Here is a 16,665-nt window from a genome sequence, read left to right as displayed (position 1 = left end):
TTTAATTGGACTGGGATGGGTTCACGCATCCATATCTTTTTTAAACCTTCCCAGGTGGTTTGCCAGGGCAAGGAAACTCTCCTATGAACATTTGTAATTTCCTAGATGCAAAGTGATTTAAAAAACAAACAGGACAACATAAAGCTTTCCCAACAATTTTATTTTTGGAGAGTACTTTAAAGAAATCAAGTTAGGGATTAACAACAATACTGCTCATGTGTCTCTGAAGCAATTAAATTACTTAATAGCCTCATGGTTAATTCACCCAACAGTTTAGGGATGAAGGAAAAAGTCCAAAGTCACTCCTCTGACTATCCCTGTTGCTCCAAGCACCCCAATGCAATGTCCTGTCTCCATCTCAGTCCTATACCGGATCTGGGGGAACCCTGCCCCCGGGGCTTTTCTTACAGTCTCAGACAACTGCCACTTGGAGCCCACGTGCACAAACTGGACTGTGACTGACACTGTGAGAAAGCTGTGGCCTTTTATGAGAGATGGCTTTGCTCAGGGCTATTAAACTCAGGCACATAGTTTAAGGGAAGCTTTCTCCTCCCTTTTAGTTAAGAATATGTGAGAAAATGCCCAATTCCTTAGCTATCCTTAGAGACAGGAGTCTCTCCAAGTTTTCACAGGTCACTCAGTAATTTTTCTCCTCATTGGCTCAGGAGGACAGGCTTCCTCCCTTAGAGTAAATATCACTGATATGGTTTTACTCTCACTAGTCCTGCCATATTACAAGAGTATAAGCCAAGAAGATCTCATATTCTCTGATTTGAACAGAAATATGCTGACTACATTCCATTAACCAGAAGCTGCAGCCCATAGAATTGATCCCCAAAGAAGACAAATTTAAAGATTTCTAACATACCCAACCAACCACAACAGTCTCCAGGTGACCTCAGGGTTTCTTTGAGTCTCATTCTTGCTTTCAAGCACATCAGCTCTATCAGATAGCACCTCTGTCACTTGGAAGTATTGCATCTCCTTAGCCAAGCAAGTGACCATATAGCCCATGAGCTTCTAACTAACGCTTAAGCGTCCTTCACTCTATGGACTTCCCTAGCGGTCCAGTGGCTAAGATTCTGTGCTCCCAATGTAGGGGGCCCAGGTTCAATACCTGTTTAGGGAACTAGATCCCACATGCTAAAACTAAAGATCCTGCATGCTGCAACAAAGATCGAAGATCCATGTGCCGCGACTAAGACCTGGCAGAGTCAAATAAATAAAACAAATAAATATTAAAAGCATAATTCTCTTAAAAAAAAAAACCCTCTGTTTTAATCTACCTATTGATCTACATTTGAATATTGGGACAACCCATCCTAAATGTCACTTTTGCTTATAGAATTACAAAGAAATAAATCTAGGTCTTTGGCCTGGAGAATCCCATGGACAGAGGAGCTTGTTAGGCTATAGTCCATGGGGTCGCAGAGTCGGACACGACTTCACTTTCACTTTGGGATAATAGCACTTGTCAATTCTGTGATGGCTCTGTGGCACTGTATGACACTCCTTTAAGCCTTGGTCTTTGCCACAAACACCAAGCTAACCTGCACCTCCAGGTCAGGGGCTCCTCAAAATCTCAGCTTTCTGTTTTGTCTAAGCCCATGATTTGCATGGATCCAGTGTGTCATCTCTGGAGAAGGCAAAGGCACCCCACTCCAGTACTCTTGCCTGGAAAATCCCATGGACGGAGGAGCCTGGTGGGCTGCAGTCCATGGGGTCGGTAAGAGTCAGACACGACTGAGCGACTTCACTTTCACCTTTCACTTTCATGCATTGGAGAAGGAAATGGCAACTCACTCCAGTGTTCTTGCCTGGAGAATCCCAGGGATGGCGGAGCCTGGTGGACTGCCGTCTATGGGGTCACACAGAGTCGGACACGACTGAAGTGACTTAGCAGCAGTAGCAGTAGCAGTGTGTCATCTCTATAGCAGCAGTAATGAGAACTAGTTGTAAGTAAGTGTTACTAGCTCAGTTATGTCTGACTCTTTGTGACCGTATGGACCACAGCCCACCAGTCTCCTTTGTCCATGGAATTCACAAGACAAGAACACTGGAGTGGGTTGCCATTCCTCTCTCCAGGGGATCTTCCCAACCCAGGGGTCAAACCTGGCTCTCCCGCATTGCAGGCAGATTCTTAACCATTGGAGCCACCAGGAGGAAGTGCAAAGGTAAAAGACCTCTGTTCTTCCACAGATTTCTCCTTTTTTTATTCCATAACTGGAGTGGCCATTTCAGAACCTGAGATGCTGTGAAGAGGTTGTAAGCTGAAGTAAAAGGCCTGATTGTATCCAGAGGGTGGGATCTGTTCCAGCCCTGTTGCTGTTTTGCTGGTGTGACTCAGGGCCAATTCTTTAATGACTCTTTCAGCATCTTCAGCAGTTTCCCCCTCCTACAAATACAAGATTATATAATACGAAGTATTCTGAACTAATAATAAAAATAGTCCTTTCCTGGAAATTTCAAAGAGGTTTTCCTTCCTGCCTTTATTGCTTTTGCAGTTCCTGGTAAAGCAACTGTCTTTCCTAATCTGCTGGAAAATTTCATCGGTGGTCCTTGTATCACCTGTATCTCTCCTGGTTCCTGTCTCTCATTTTAACATTTGATCAAGTCTCTACTTTCATTGCTGAAGAATCATGGCCCCAAGTGTGACCAAGGCAGCAATGAACCACAGGCAGCAGAGCAGCCTTCCTCTTTGCTGGGTTCATCTGTGTGAGAATTTTAGGGGCCGAAAGTAAGCCAACCCACCTCTGCAACTGGATGTTGTACTCCTCATTCTGGGTGAGGGCACTGTTCTGGATCAGCTCTTCTAAACAATTCATACTTTTTGGTCTTAGGTAGTATAAACAGCCTTACAAGTACTATGGGCCAGTGTAAGTTAAAAAAAAAAAATCCAGATGCTTCCTCTGAAAACCCTCCATCATCACCCTAAGGAGAAGGGGAAAGTTGTCAAGAGCATGAGCCCTGGAGTAGGACTGACCTGGGTTGGAATCCCCCTACCTTCTACTTTCCAGCTGCAGCAAGTTAATCTTTCTGGGCTTTGGTTTCCATAACTACAAAAGGGGATATCACGTGGTTACTGTGAAGATTAAATTAAATAATGAAGGGTCAGCACAAGGCCAGGAGCAGAGTTGTGATAAAGGGTTGTAATTATTATTGCCCAAGGAGAGTGGGAATAAGGCAGAAATAACTAGTTCCTTCATGTTTACCTCTTGGAAGGACAAAGTACTATGTGATAAGGGAGAGATCCACCAATAATGTACCAGTTTGGGAAGCAAAGTACCCACAGTTCTGTGTAGGTGTTATTCTTCTTCCCTGAAACCTCTTAGTGCTGGTGTGCCCCAGGGCTCAGGGCTGGAACTCTGCTCTCCAGTCTATAACTCACTCCTTCCTTCGCAAAGCCATCTCATCCAGGCCCAAGGCTTTAGATACCAGCACCAGTGATATGTTGATACCTCTCAGATTTGCAGCTCTAACCCTGACCTTTAATTTGAACTCTAGGCAAATGTAGCCAATTGCCAACTCCAAATCTTTTCTACTAGGCATCAAAAACAACCTACCGAAAACTGAGCTCCTCCTCTTTCTACCATAGTTGCTCTTCCCACATTCTTCCATCTTTCCAGGCAGTCTCCTAACCAGCTGGCCTGCTTCTGCCCTTTTCACCTTCAGCCTATTCTCCACACAGAAGCCAGAGGGATCCTATTTACCTGGAAATCACAATATTATTCTGTTTAGAGCCCCCCAACATCTTTCCATCTCCCTCCTTACGGAAACCAAACTCCTTTGAGCAGAGACTGTGTATCTTGTTTAGTTTGTCACCTGTCTTCAATAGCCACCCCTACTCCCATCGCCACCAGAGCAGCAAAGTGTATCAGCCTTATTCAAGTTCCTGTAACGCCAGCACCTGATCCAGTGCCTGGCACACAGCAGGTGCTTCATGAAGTTCTTGAATGAATGACTTCCAGACAAGATGCCTGAGAAGTGGAAAAGCAACCTTGAAGACTACTTAACCCAACAATCTCTTTTCTCTACAGATGAGTATTACTTTATTTTAGAATAATTTATAGGCTTTTCTTGCAGCAGACTTCTTTGATCCCATGATGTTGAATTCAGGCTCTGTAATCAGGTTACCTTCCCTGAGGGGACACAGTCTGAGGATACTGGGTAGCTGGAATCAGCAAGCATTTCACCAATGTACAATCCACTTGGAAGCTTGGAGCTGGCCATTTGAAGAACATTAGCTGTGAGAAGATTCTGGACGTGAAAAGCTGTGCTGCCATTTTCCACTAGATTGTTGATCTGCAGATAACTTCCAGTTCCTCTGTGACCTCGCACAAGTCACTCTTGGCCAGATTTATGGCCCATGAGCTAGCAAGGCCTGGTGGAAACTGAGTGGAATTTCCTTTAAATTAGGGTAGGGTAGGGCTACTAAACCTTTAAGACAGATGATACCCAGTGTATCTGTGAATAGCACTGAAGATTAAAGGAGATAATGAAGGGTCAGCACAAGGCCAGGAGCAGAGTTGTGATGAAGGGTTGCAATTATTATTGCCCAAAGAGAGTGGGCATAAGGCAAAAATAATTAGTTCCTTCATATGTTTACCTCTTTGAAGGACAAAGTACTACTACCCACCAGTGATATTCTTGAGCTGGGAATGGCTAATTTGAAAATCCATCAGAAAGAAAAGAGGACGAGCGTGTGATTACTGCTCCACTATCCACTCCAGTGTTCTTGCCTGGAGAATCCCAGGGACGAAGGAGCCTGGTGGGCTGCCGTCTATGGGGTCGCACAGAGTCGGACACGACTGAAGTGACTTAGCAGCATCCTATGGGAGGGTTGGGAGCCGGGCTCTTATGTGGGCCACAAACTCCAGCCCCGGAAGGCTTAGGTGGAGAAGGCTCCCTTCCATTTCCTTCACATTAACGGAGAATAAGTCCTTTTTAAGCTAGGCAGGCCAGGGTCCTGTCCGCACTCTGGCAGGGAGCAAATCTCGAGAAACCCAAGCCACCCATAGACTGCGCGCTTTGCTCATACTCGAAAGAGCGAAAGAAGACGAGCGGCGGTGGGCTAAGGGCCAAACCACAACCCCCAGCAGGCCCAGCGGACCGGGGCAAGGAAGCGCACCCTCCCATTGGACGTGGGCAATAGCGTGCCCCTCACGCCCCGCCCCCGCAGGCAAGCACACACCCCCGCCCCGCCCCCGGCCCCCGCGCAGGGTACGCCGGGAGTGGAGTCGCCGCGACCCACCGCTGTATACTCCATCTCCCGGCGGGCCGAGCGCTAAAGGCGGCGGCACTTTTGTGGAGGCAGCGGCCCGGCGCGGAGGAAGTTCCGGTCTCCGCGGCGCTGGGTCGGTGGCGGCGGCTGAGGATTAGGAGGAGCGGGCCGCGGAGGCCGCGCTGCCTCGGTAAGGGCTTGGGGTGGTAGAGAGGGCGTGCGGGAGCCAGCGGGGAAGGAGCCGGCCTGCCCGGCCGCTTTGGACGTAGCTGGCTCGCGCGGCCTGGAAGCTGCGGCTTCGGTGTCGCGGGGCGGCCGCGGCCTCCCTCACGAAGAAGAGAGTCAAGTGGCGGTGTGGTGAGGGAGGCGCCGCCCACGGGAGGAACGCCCCAGAACGGTCGCGGGCCCGGGGCGGGGCCCGGCCTGGCGGTGGAATTACCGGTCCCGTCTCGGGGCGGCCGGCTTCGGGGGTCCGTGGCTTGCGCGTGGTTGCGGTTGGGTGCTCTTGGTCCGAGGGGCTGCAGGCAGGCGGCCCTTTCTTCCTCCTTTTTCCCCCTGCATTTGCAGGAATCTGATCCACTTGTGAGGCATCGCTCGAGAGGGAGCTTTTCTTGTGGTTAGCCCGTAGCTTCGCCCTCAGACCTGGACAGACCGGAGTGGGCTCGGCCGGACAACAGGGCGCGAGAGCTCGGAGCCCAGCGCGCCTGGCTGTAGAACCTGGATCCCGGGGAGTGGTCTGGTGGGTCCTGTGCCAGTTGGGCGAATGTGGGAGGACAGGGTTATTTCCTCGTATTATACACTCTTTAGATTCCTTTTAGTGGTATATCAGTAAGTCTGTTTTTCTCTTAACTTGCGAATTGATCTTGTGCTACTGGGCTTAACTCTGGGCGTGCATTTTTTTTTTTTTAATAAAGGAAAAGGTCTTATTTTGTAGGGTAAACTGTAAAGGTAATTGTATTTTTTGCACATTCCAGGTTTGCTTGTGAATATCAGAGCTGCGGGATCTAGATGGAGTTTAGTAGACTCTGATGCGCCCGGTCACCTGGTTCATTTTCCTGAACTCTGGATTGTGCCCTCAGTTTGTTAGCTTTCAACTTCCTGTTGAGTAGTGCCGCCACTGTGAATGGTTTAATAATGTCAACATCAGCAGACTTGTGAGGTCTATAGGGAGAGGCTTCAAGAACTGATAAGTGAGGGTAGGACAAGTAGTGTCTAATGGTATGTTACCATTTTAGTGAAACACACAAAAATTGCACCTGAACCTTGCCTGGTTAATTAGTATCTAACCAGGTACCTAGCCCATAGGATAGGCTGTTCAGGATAGGCTATTTTTGGACATCTGTAGCATTCCTCTTCATTTATTTCTGTTACCAGAATTGGGTTTACTTTTGTTGCCTTTGGGAGCCTAGTTTTTTTGTAGCCTTTCATAGGAGAATTGTCAATGGAGAGGTTACAAAGTGAATGCTCCTGTGTTATTGAAGATAACATGGGCAAGGTTATACTTTTCTGCCAGTGTTTAAATACATAAAATAATGTGTTAATAGTCTAACTCAAAATTGTATTAAGATTAAAAAACTTGGAAAATTCTGAAATTTTTAAAGATCATAAATCATGGAGTCAGCTTGCTTAGGATAGACTTTTCTGCTAGACTTCCACAGTAGTTGTTCATTTCATTCTCTTAGGGGGCATCTATTGGGTACCTTTTATAACCTTCCTATCACACTGATAGGAACTGTAGGAGCTCTAGAAATTGATAGGGTTTGAACTGTTGACTCCTCTACTAACTGAGCAACATTGAACAAGTTACCTAACTTCAGTTTCCTCATGTGTGAAATGAGGTTAAGAAATGCAGCCACTTTGAAGGTTGTTGTGAGGTTTACGTAATCCTTTTAGGATGGTGCCTGGTGTGAGGAAAGTGTTCACTAAGTGTTAGCTGCCACTGTTACCTTTTAAAAAAATTTTTGTCACTTCCCTGGCAGTTAAGTGGTTAGGACTCTATGCTTCCAGTGCAGGGGGTGCAGGTTCCATCCCTGGTGTGGGAATTAAGAGTCCACATGCCATGTGGTGCAGCCAAAAAATTAAAAAGAAAAAAATTTTTTGTTGAGATAAAATTCTCACATCATACATTTCACCCATTTAAGGTGTCTAATTCGATGTTTTTTCATGTATTACAGTACTTTTTTTTTACAAAGTTGTGATAAATATGTTTTGTTGCATATATTGTAATGAAATTTGCCATTTAATCCATTTCTGTATGTAAAATTCACATACAATTCAGTGCATGAATTACATTCACAATGTAATGAAACCATCACTACATCTATTTCTAAAACTTTTTCTTCACCTTAAACAGAAACTCTAACCATTAAGCAGGTAACTCCCTTGCCCCTTCCCTCTAGTCCCTGGTAACCTCTGATCTGTATTCTGTCTGTCTGAATTTGCCTGTTCTAGGTACCCTGTGTAAGTGGAATCATACAATAATTATCCCTTCATGTCTGACTTTTTTTCAGGTAAAAGAATGTTTTTTAAGGTTCATTCATGTCGTAGCGTATATCCAAACTTCATTCCTTTTTTTTTTTAATTAAAAAAAAAGTTGAGATGTAATTGACATCTACATTCCCTTTTAAGGCTGAACAATACTCAGTTGCTATGTATAGGCTACATTTGACTTACCTGTTCACTTGCTGGACAGTTGGGTTTCCACCTTTGGCGATTGTAAATAATGCTGCTGTGAACGTGGGTATACAAATATCTCTTCATGCCCCTGCTTTCAATATCTTTGCATATATGCCCAGAATTGGGTCATATGATAATTCTGTGGATAGCTTTTTGAATACCCACCATACTGTATTCCACAGCAGTTACATCAGTTTATGTTCCCGCCAGTAATACGCAAGGGGTCCGATTTCTCCACATCCCAACACTTGTTATTTTCTGAGTTTTTTTGTACAGTAACCACTTGAATGGGTGTGAAGTAGTCCCTCCATCTCTTCCTTCTGCCTCCCTTTTTCTTAGCTATTTTGACTGTTTTAAAATGTACATGTCGGTGCAACCATCATTACCATCCAGCTTCAGAACATTTTCATCTTCTCAGACTGAACCTCTGTGCCCATTAAACAATAGCTTCCCATTCTCCCCACCTCTTCCCATGGCAACCACCATCCTACTTTCCGTCTCTCTGAATTTTGCCTGTCCTAAGAAGTGAAAAGCAAAGGAGAAAAGGAAAGATACAAGCATCTGAATTCAGAGTTCCAAAGAATAGCAAGGAGAGATAAGAAAGCCTTCCTCAGGGATCAATGCAAAGAAATAGAGGAAAACAACAGAATGGGAAAGACTAGCGATCTCTTCAAGAAAATTAAAGATGCCAAGAGAACATTTCATGCAAAGATGGGCTTGATAAAGGACAGAAATGGTATGGACCTAACAGAAGCAGGAGATATTAAGAAGAGGTGGCAAGAATACACAGAAGAACTGTACAAAAAAGATCTTCACGACCCAGATAATCACGATGGTGTGATCACTCAGCTAGAGCCAGACATCCTGGAATGTGAAGTGAAGTTGGCCTTAGAAAACATCACAATGAACAAAGCTAGTGGAGGTGATGGAGTTCCAGTGGAGCTATTTCAAATCCTGAAAGATGATGCTGTGAAAGTGCAGCACTCAATATGCCAGCAAATTTGGAAAATTCATCAGTGGCCACAGGACTGGAAAAGGTCAATTTTCATTGCAATCCCAAAGAAAGGCAATGCCAAAGAATGCTCAAACTACCGCACAGTTGCACTCATCTCACATGCTAGTAAAGTAATGCTCAAAATTCTCCCAGCCAGGCTTCAGCAATATGTGAATTGTGAACTTGCAGATGTTCAAGCTGGTTTTAGAAAAGGCAGAGGAACCAGAGATCAAATTGCCAACATCTGCTGGATCATGGAAAAAGCAAGAGTTCCAGAAAAACATCTATTTCTGCTTTATTGCCTATGCCAAAGCCTTTGACTGTGTGGATCACAATAAACTGTAAAGAATTCTGAAAGAGATGGGAATACCAGACCACCTGACCTGCCTCTTGAGAAACCTATATGCAGATCAGGAAGCAAGAGTTAGAACTGGACATGGAACAACAGACTGGTTCCAAATAGGAAAAGGAGTATGTCAAGGCTGTATATTGTCACCCTCCTTATTTAACTTATATGAAGAGTACATCATGAGAAACGTTGGGCTGGATGAAGCACAAGCTGGAATCAAGATTGCCGGGAGAAATATCAATAACCTCAGATATGCAGATGACACAACCCTTATGGCAGAAAGTGAAGAGGAACTAAAAAGCCTCTTGATGAAAGCGAAAGAGGAGAGTGAAAAAGTTGGCTTAAAGCTCAACATTCAGAAAATGAAGATCATGGCATCTGGTCCCATCACTTCATGGGAAATAGATGGGGAAACAGTGGAAACAGTATCAGACTTTATTTTTTTGGGCTCCCAAATCACTGCAGATGGTGATTGCAGCCATGAAATTAAAAGACACTTACTCCTTAGAGGAAAAGTTATGACCAACCTAGATAGCATATTCAAAGGCAGAGACATTGTTTTGCCAACAAAGGTCCATCTAGTCAAGGCTATGGTTTTTCCAGTAGTCATGTATGGATGTGAGAGTTGGACTGTGAAGAAAGCTGAGCACTGAAGAATTGATGCTTTTGAACTGTGGTGTTGGAGAAGTCTCTTGAGAGTCCCTTGGACTGCAAAGAGATCCACCCAGTCCATTCTAAAGGAGACCAGTCCTGGGTATTCTTTGGAAAGAATGATGCTAAAGCTGAAACTCCAGTACTTTGGCCACTTCATGCGAAGAGTTGACTCATTGGAAAAGACTGATGCTGGGAGGGATTGGGGGCAGGAGGAGAAGGGGACGACAGAAGATGAGATGGCTGGATGGCATCACTGATTCGATGGCCGTGAGTTTGAGTGAACTGCGGGAGTTGGTGATAGACAGGGAGGCCTAGCGTGTTGCGATTCATGGGGTCGCAAAGAGTCAGACAAGACTGAGTGACTGAACTGGACTGAAGTACTCCATATACATAGAACCATAAATTATACAATGTTTGTCTTTTCATGACTGGCTTATTTTACTTAGAATATCTCCAAGGTTCATCCATGTTATATCTATCGGAATTGCATTCCTTTCTGAGGCTGAATAGTATTTCATTGTATGTATATATTACATTAACTTTATCTTCTCATCTGTTGATAGGCACTGGGTTGTTTCCACGTTCCACCTTTGAGCTGTTGTGAATAATGCAGCAATGAACTTGGAGGGGTGCACATATCTACTTGAGTCTCTGCTCTCATTTCTTTTTGGGTTTATACCCAAAAGAATTGGAATTGTTGGATCGTATGATAATTCTGTTCTAAATTTTTGAGGAACTGCTGTATGTTTTATGCGGTGGCTGCATACATTGTACGTGCCTAACAGCAATGCACAGGGTTCACATTTCTTCACACCCTCACTAGCTTCTGTTAGTTTCGTTTGGTTTTGTTTTAATAGCCATCTTAATGGGTATAAAGTGGTTATCTTGTAATTTTGATTTACATTTCTCTAATTGTTAATGATGTTGAGAGTCTTTTTATGTGTTTATTGGCCATTTGTGTGTCTTTGAAGAAATGTTTATTCAAGTCCTTTGCTCATTTTTGAATCAGGTTGTCTTTCGTTGTTGAGTTTTAGTTTTCTGTAATTCTGGATATTAATCCCTTATCAGATACATGGTTTGCAAATGTTTTCTCCCATTCATGAGTTGTCTTTTTATTCTCTTACTGATGTTGTTTGTAACACAGACATTCTAATTTTGATGAATTCCAGTTTGTGTATTTTTTTTTGTTGACTCTGCTTTTGATGTCATATCCAAGAGATCACTGCCGAATCCAATGCCTGAAGCTTCTGGTTTGTTTTCTTCTGAGTTTTAGAGTTTTAAATTTTAGATTTAGGTCTTTAAACCCTTTTTGGCATAGCTGGGCAAGAGTCGCACTTCATTCTTTTGCATGTGGATTTCCAGTTTCCCTGTGATCAGTTGTTGAAAAAACTGTCTTTTTTCCTTTGAATGGTCTTGGGACCCTTGTTGAAAATAACTTGACCATGTATGTGAGAGTTTATTTCTGAGATCTCTAGTTCATTGTTCTGTATGTCCTTATACCAGTACCACACTGTTTTGATTACTGTAAATTTATAGTAAGTTTGAAATTGGGAAGTGAGTATCCTCCAGTTATGTTCTTTTTCAAGGCTATTCAGAGACCTATGAAATTTCATAGGAATTTTAGAATGGGCTTTGGAATCAGATGGTCTTGAGTTTGCTTTTCCTCATATTAGTTATATTGTTTTGGGACAAGCCTCTCAAACTATTTGAGTCTCATTTTTAGAGTCTGTGAAGTGGGGATTGTAACAGAATTTACCTCATGGAGGACCTGTGATGATTAAATGAGAGAACCCATGTAAAATACATAACTGTGGCAGAGTCAATACTCAACTATTCTTGCCTTTATTATTGTTTCAGAGGTAGACATACTCAGAAAGGTCCCTTCCAGCTTAATGTGATTGTGATTTTAAACACCTGAGCATAGTAGCAATAATAATAATATTTAATACATTGTTGCTTTAAATTTTTCAAAAAAATTTTTGGAGGCATGACTTATATATCATAAAATTCACAGGCTGTAGCTGTTCAGTTTGATGCAGTCATCACCACAATTCAGATTTAGAATGTTTCCAACACCTCAAAACATTCCCAACTTTCTGTTTGTTGTTAATCTCCACTTCCCACTCTAACTGCAAGTCCTAGCATCCACTAATCTGCTTTCTGCCTCTGTAGTTTTATGTTTTTATGTAACTTCATACAATTGGGATATCTGGCTTCTTTCACTTATAATTTTTTTGAGGTTCTTCCATGTTGCATTCCTTTTTATGAGTATATCACATTTGTTCATTCATCTGCCTGTTGATGGACATTTGGATTCTTTTCAGTGTTTGGCTCATTCATATAATAATAATGTTACTATCAATATACTTCTTATGCATGATCTCATTTACTCTTTATAGTAATCATATGAAGTAGGTACCACTATTATTCCCGTTGTGTAGGAGGAGAGCGTCAAGGCATATAGAATTTAAATATAACTTACCAAAGATACACAGAAAGCTGAATTTTTTCTTCCTTCTCCCCTCAACTGTGCTGAGAGGCATGCGGAATCTTAGTTACCTGACCAGGGATTGAAGCTATAGTCTCAGCATTAGAAGCATGGAGTCCTAACCACTGGGCCATCTGGGAATTGCCAGTTTGAATCCAAACCCAGGCAGTCTGACTTTAAAACACATTCACTTAGGCCAGTGGTCTTGAAATTCCCTTGAACCATCTAAATAGATTCGGAGAAGGCAATGGCACTCGACTCCAGTACTCTTGCCTGGAAAATCCCATGGTTGGAGGAGCCTGGTAGGCTGCAGTCCATGGGGTCGCTAAAAGTCGGATATGACTGAGCGACTTGACTTTCACTTTTCACTTTCATGCATTGGAGGAGGAAATGGCAACCCACTCCAGTGTTCTTGCCTGGAGAATCCCAGGGACGGGGGAGCATGGTGGGCTGCCGTCTATGGGATTGCACAGAGTCGGACACGACTGAAGTGACTTAGTAGCAGCATCTAAAAGGATTAAAAATTTTTTCACCCTTAAAATTTTGAAAAAATTGTTTACCACTTTGTACATTTGTAAGTTGACATCTTAACACTTCTGTCATAGATGGCTGCGAAGGATGTATTTTCTGGCATAATATATTACATGTGTGCTTTAAATATATAGTTGACAAAATCTTGAAACTGATTATTTAATTTATGGAAAATGTCTGCATTTAAATTTATGGCAAATCAAACCTTAATGTCAGTCATTTAGCCAAATGAGTCTGCATCAGTGGGAACATTCTAAGCCCCAATGATGTTTGAAATAAACTCTTAAAATAGTACTAACATTTACTGAGCAATTTATTTATCAGGCACTGCTCTAGTGAATTTGCATTGTCATTTTTTCCTGATAACTATGAAGTAGACATTATCTTTATTCCGGATTTTTACAGATAAGTAAAGTGAGGCATTAAGTTAAATCACTTGCTTAAGGACATACCTTGTGGCCAAGCCATAATTTCCCTCCCAGCAGTCGAGCTGTGAACCCCACTAGCACAGTAGGTCCAGAGACTGCCCTCTTGTCCCTTCACTGCCACACTGGGCTATCTTATAAAACTCACTTTGCTATCTTATAGAATTCACTTTTAAACTAGGAACCTGATTGTAATTTGCTGATGTAAGGGGTGAGGATATAAGAATATTTAAAATCTGGAAAATTTCTCTTCATAAGAAAAAGCGGCTCTAATGAAGTGTTTAAATGTCTCCTAACAGTAGTGAAGTCTTAATTTATGCATGAGCTTGAGATCCCTGTAGGATGGCCAAGTGGCCATTTCTGGCAGACATTTGGACTTTATAGGAAAGTCTAAGCTAGAGATGGAGATGTGGAAATTATAATCGTAGAGATGGTAGTGATAGTGATTAAATTGGGAATGGACAGGACTGGCCAGTGTCTTAGCTTGGACTGCTATAACAAAATACCCTAGATTGGGTGACTTAATAACAAATTTATTTCTCACAGTTCCAGAGGCAGGGCAGTTTCAAATTAAGGTGCCAGACAGTTTGGTTCCTGGTGAGATCCTTTTGGTTTGCAGACAGCTGCTTTCTTGCTGTATCCTCACATGGTACAGAGAGAGAGAGCACTCTCTTTTATTCCTTCTTCAGTTCAGTTCAGTTCAGTCGCTCAGTCGTGTCCGACTTCTTGCGCCTCCATGAATCGCAGCACGCCAGGCCTCCCTGTCCATCAGCAACTCCCGGAGTTCACTCAGTGATGCCATCAGTGATGCCATCCGGCCATCTCATCCTGGGTCGTCCCCTTCTCCTCCTGCCCCCAATCCCTCCCAGCATCAGAGTCTTTTCCAATGAGTCAACTCTTCGCATGAGGTGGCCAAAGTACTGGAGTTTCAGCTTCAGCATCATTCCCTCTAAAGAAATCCCAGGGCTGATCTCCTTCAGAATGGACTGGGTGGATCTCTTTGCAGTCCAAGGGACTCTTAAGAGTCTTCTCCAACACCACAGTTCAAAAACATCAATTCTTCAGTGCTCAGCTTTCTTCACAGTCCAACTCTCACATACATACATGACCACTGGAAAACCATAGCCTTGACTAGACGGACCTTAGTCGGCAAAGTAATGTCTCAGCTTTTGAATATGCTGTCTAGGTCGGTCATAACTTTTCTTCCAAGGAGTAAGCGTCTTTTCATTTCATGCCTGCAATCACAATCTGCGGTGATTTTGGATCTCCCCAAAATAAAGTCTGACGCTGTTTCCACTGTTTCCACTGTTTCCCCATCTGTTTCCCATGAAATGATGGGACCAGATGCCATGATCTTTGTTTTCTGAATGTTGAGCCTTAAGCCAACTTTTTCACTCTCCTCTTTCACTTTCATCAACAGGCTTTTTAGTTCCTCTTCACTTTCTGTCATAAGGGTGGTGTCATCTGCATATGTGAGGTTATTGATATTTCTCCCGGCAATCTAGATTCCAGCTTGTGTTTCCTCCAGCCCAGCGTTTCTCATGATGTACTCTGCACAGAAGTTAAATAAGCAGGGTGACAATATACAGCCTTGACGTACTCCTTTTCCTATTTGGAACCAGTCTGTTGTTCCATGTCCAGTTCTAACTGTTGCTTCCTGACCTGCATATTCCTTCTTAGAAGAGCATTAACCCGTTTCCTAAGGGCTCTACCCTCATGACCTAATTACCTCCTAAAGGCCCTATCTTCAGTTACCATCAAGTCAGAGATTAGAACTTAAACATGAATTCTGGAGAGACACACATTCAGTATAGTCTATAGCACCCAGGGACAGCATCATGAACAGTGCTAGGGAACATAATAGAGCCTAGTTAGCATATTTGGTGGACATTCATTTATTTAGTCAACTGATGTTTAAAGGTTTTGTATTGGGGTGGGGGGTTATATGAGAGAGACTGGAGTATGCTTACGAACAAAAGCAGAGTGGTAATATAGGTCAAAAAAAGGAGTTAAGGGACTTTGCCGCTGGTCCAGTGGTTTAGAATCTGCCTTGCAATGCCGGGGACGTGGATTCAATTCCTGATTAGGGAACTAAAATCCCACATTCCACAGAGCAGCTGAGCCTGTGCTGTAACTAAGATGTGGTGCAGCCAAATATTTAAAAAAAAAATAATTAAATGATAGTGATAGAACAAGGTAAGGGTAGAGTCTTCAGAGTAGTCTTTAATCTTCGTACACAAAAACATTCCAGGAAGATTGTGGACTTGTGTATTTTTTTTAACAAATCAATATGCAGACCTTTGCCTTCAACAAATGCTGTTCTTAAGAATGGATCTTGCTCCTGAATGTAAGAACTATTAACTTTAAAATTCTTAGAGGAAAACTGAAAGGGAAAGCTTTACGTGTTGGATTTGACAATGATCTTTTAAAGGATATGACACCAAGGGCACAGTTAGCAAAAGGAAAAATAGGCAAATTGGACTTCATTAAAATTTAAAACTTTTGTGTTCAAAGAATACTGTCAACAAGGTAAAAGGCAACTCATAAAATGGGAGAAAATATTTGCAAATCACATGCCTGGTAAGGGATTAATTTTCAGAATATGTAGAAAACTCCTAAACTCAACAACAGCAACAAATAACCTATGTCAAAAAATGGGCAAAGGACTTAAATAGACATTTCTCCCAAAGAGGATGTAAAATGGCTAGTAAGTATGTGAAAAGATGCTCAGCATCATTAATGATAAAGGAAATGCAAATGAAAACCGCAGTGAGATACCACTTCACACCCATTAGAATGGCTGTTACTAAAATACAAAAAAAAACCAGAATAGTAAGTGTTGGTGAGGATGTGGATGAACTGGAACTTGTATCATTCTGTTAGGGTTGCCATAACAAAATACCATAGACTAGGTGGCTTAAACAACGAAAAATGATTTTCTTGCAGTTTGGAGATTGACGTCTAAGATCAGGGCATGAGCAGGGTTAGGTTTTGGTGGGGCCTCTCTCCTTGACTTGCAGAAGGCCCTCTCCTGGCCATGTCCTCACATTAGCTTTTCCTTGTGCATGCATTTTTGGTGTCTCTTCTGCTGACACCAGTCCTGTTGAATTTGGGCCCCACCCTTGTGGCCTCTGTCAACCTTAATTACCTCCTCAAAGGCCACGTCTCCAAATACAGTCACATTCGCAGTTAGGCTTGAAGCTGTGGGGGACACAATTCAGTCCATAACAGAACCATTTGCGCACTGTTGGTGGGAAGGTAAAATGATGTAGCTGCTGTGGAAAATAGTATGGTGGTTCCTTGAAAAATTAAAACTAGAATTGCCAT

At 42.9% G+C, this 16,665-nt stretch overlaps 1 protein-coding gene and 1 long non-coding RNA gene across 11 annotated transcripts in view; one reads left to right on the top strand and one right to left on the bottom strand.

Moving 5' to 3' along the window:
* Window positions 1-5,206: 5,206 nt before the first annotated feature.
* RBM6 (RNA binding motif protein 6) overlaps window positions 5,207-16,665 on the top strand; it is an 83,850-nt gene continuing 72,391 nt past the window's right edge. For 3 of the 10 annotated variants that reach the window (XM_069562314.1, XM_069562309.1, XM_069562311.1), the window contains exons 1-2: window positions 5,214-5,411; window positions 5,789-5,960. The gene's annotated coding sequence lies outside the window, so the exon portion shown is untranslated. Of the gene's footprint in view, window positions 5,412-5,788; window positions 5,961-16,665 lie in introns of all 10 variants that reach the window. The other 7 variants (XM_069562313.1, XM_069562308.1, XM_069562307.1 and 4 more) reach the window with 6 other exon arrangements.
* LOC138424854 (uncharacterized) lies at window positions 5,346-16,162 on the bottom strand. Its single transcript, XR_011250991.1, has 2 exons — window positions 15,001-16,162; window positions 5,346-9,274 (listed from the first exon to the last, which is right to left on the bottom strand). It is a non-coding gene; the product is annotated as an uncharacterized lncRNA (long non-coding RNA).

This window comes from Ovis canadensis, chromosome 19 (genome assembly GCF_042477335.2).
Source record: "Ovis canadensis isolate MfBH-ARS-UI-01 breed Bighorn chromosome 19, ARS-UI_OviCan_v2, whole genome shotgun sequence".
NCBI lineage: Eukaryota > Metazoa > Chordata > Mammalia > Artiodactyla > Bovidae > Ovis > Ovis canadensis.
This window is presented reverse-complemented; position numbering and strand designations above follow the sequence as displayed.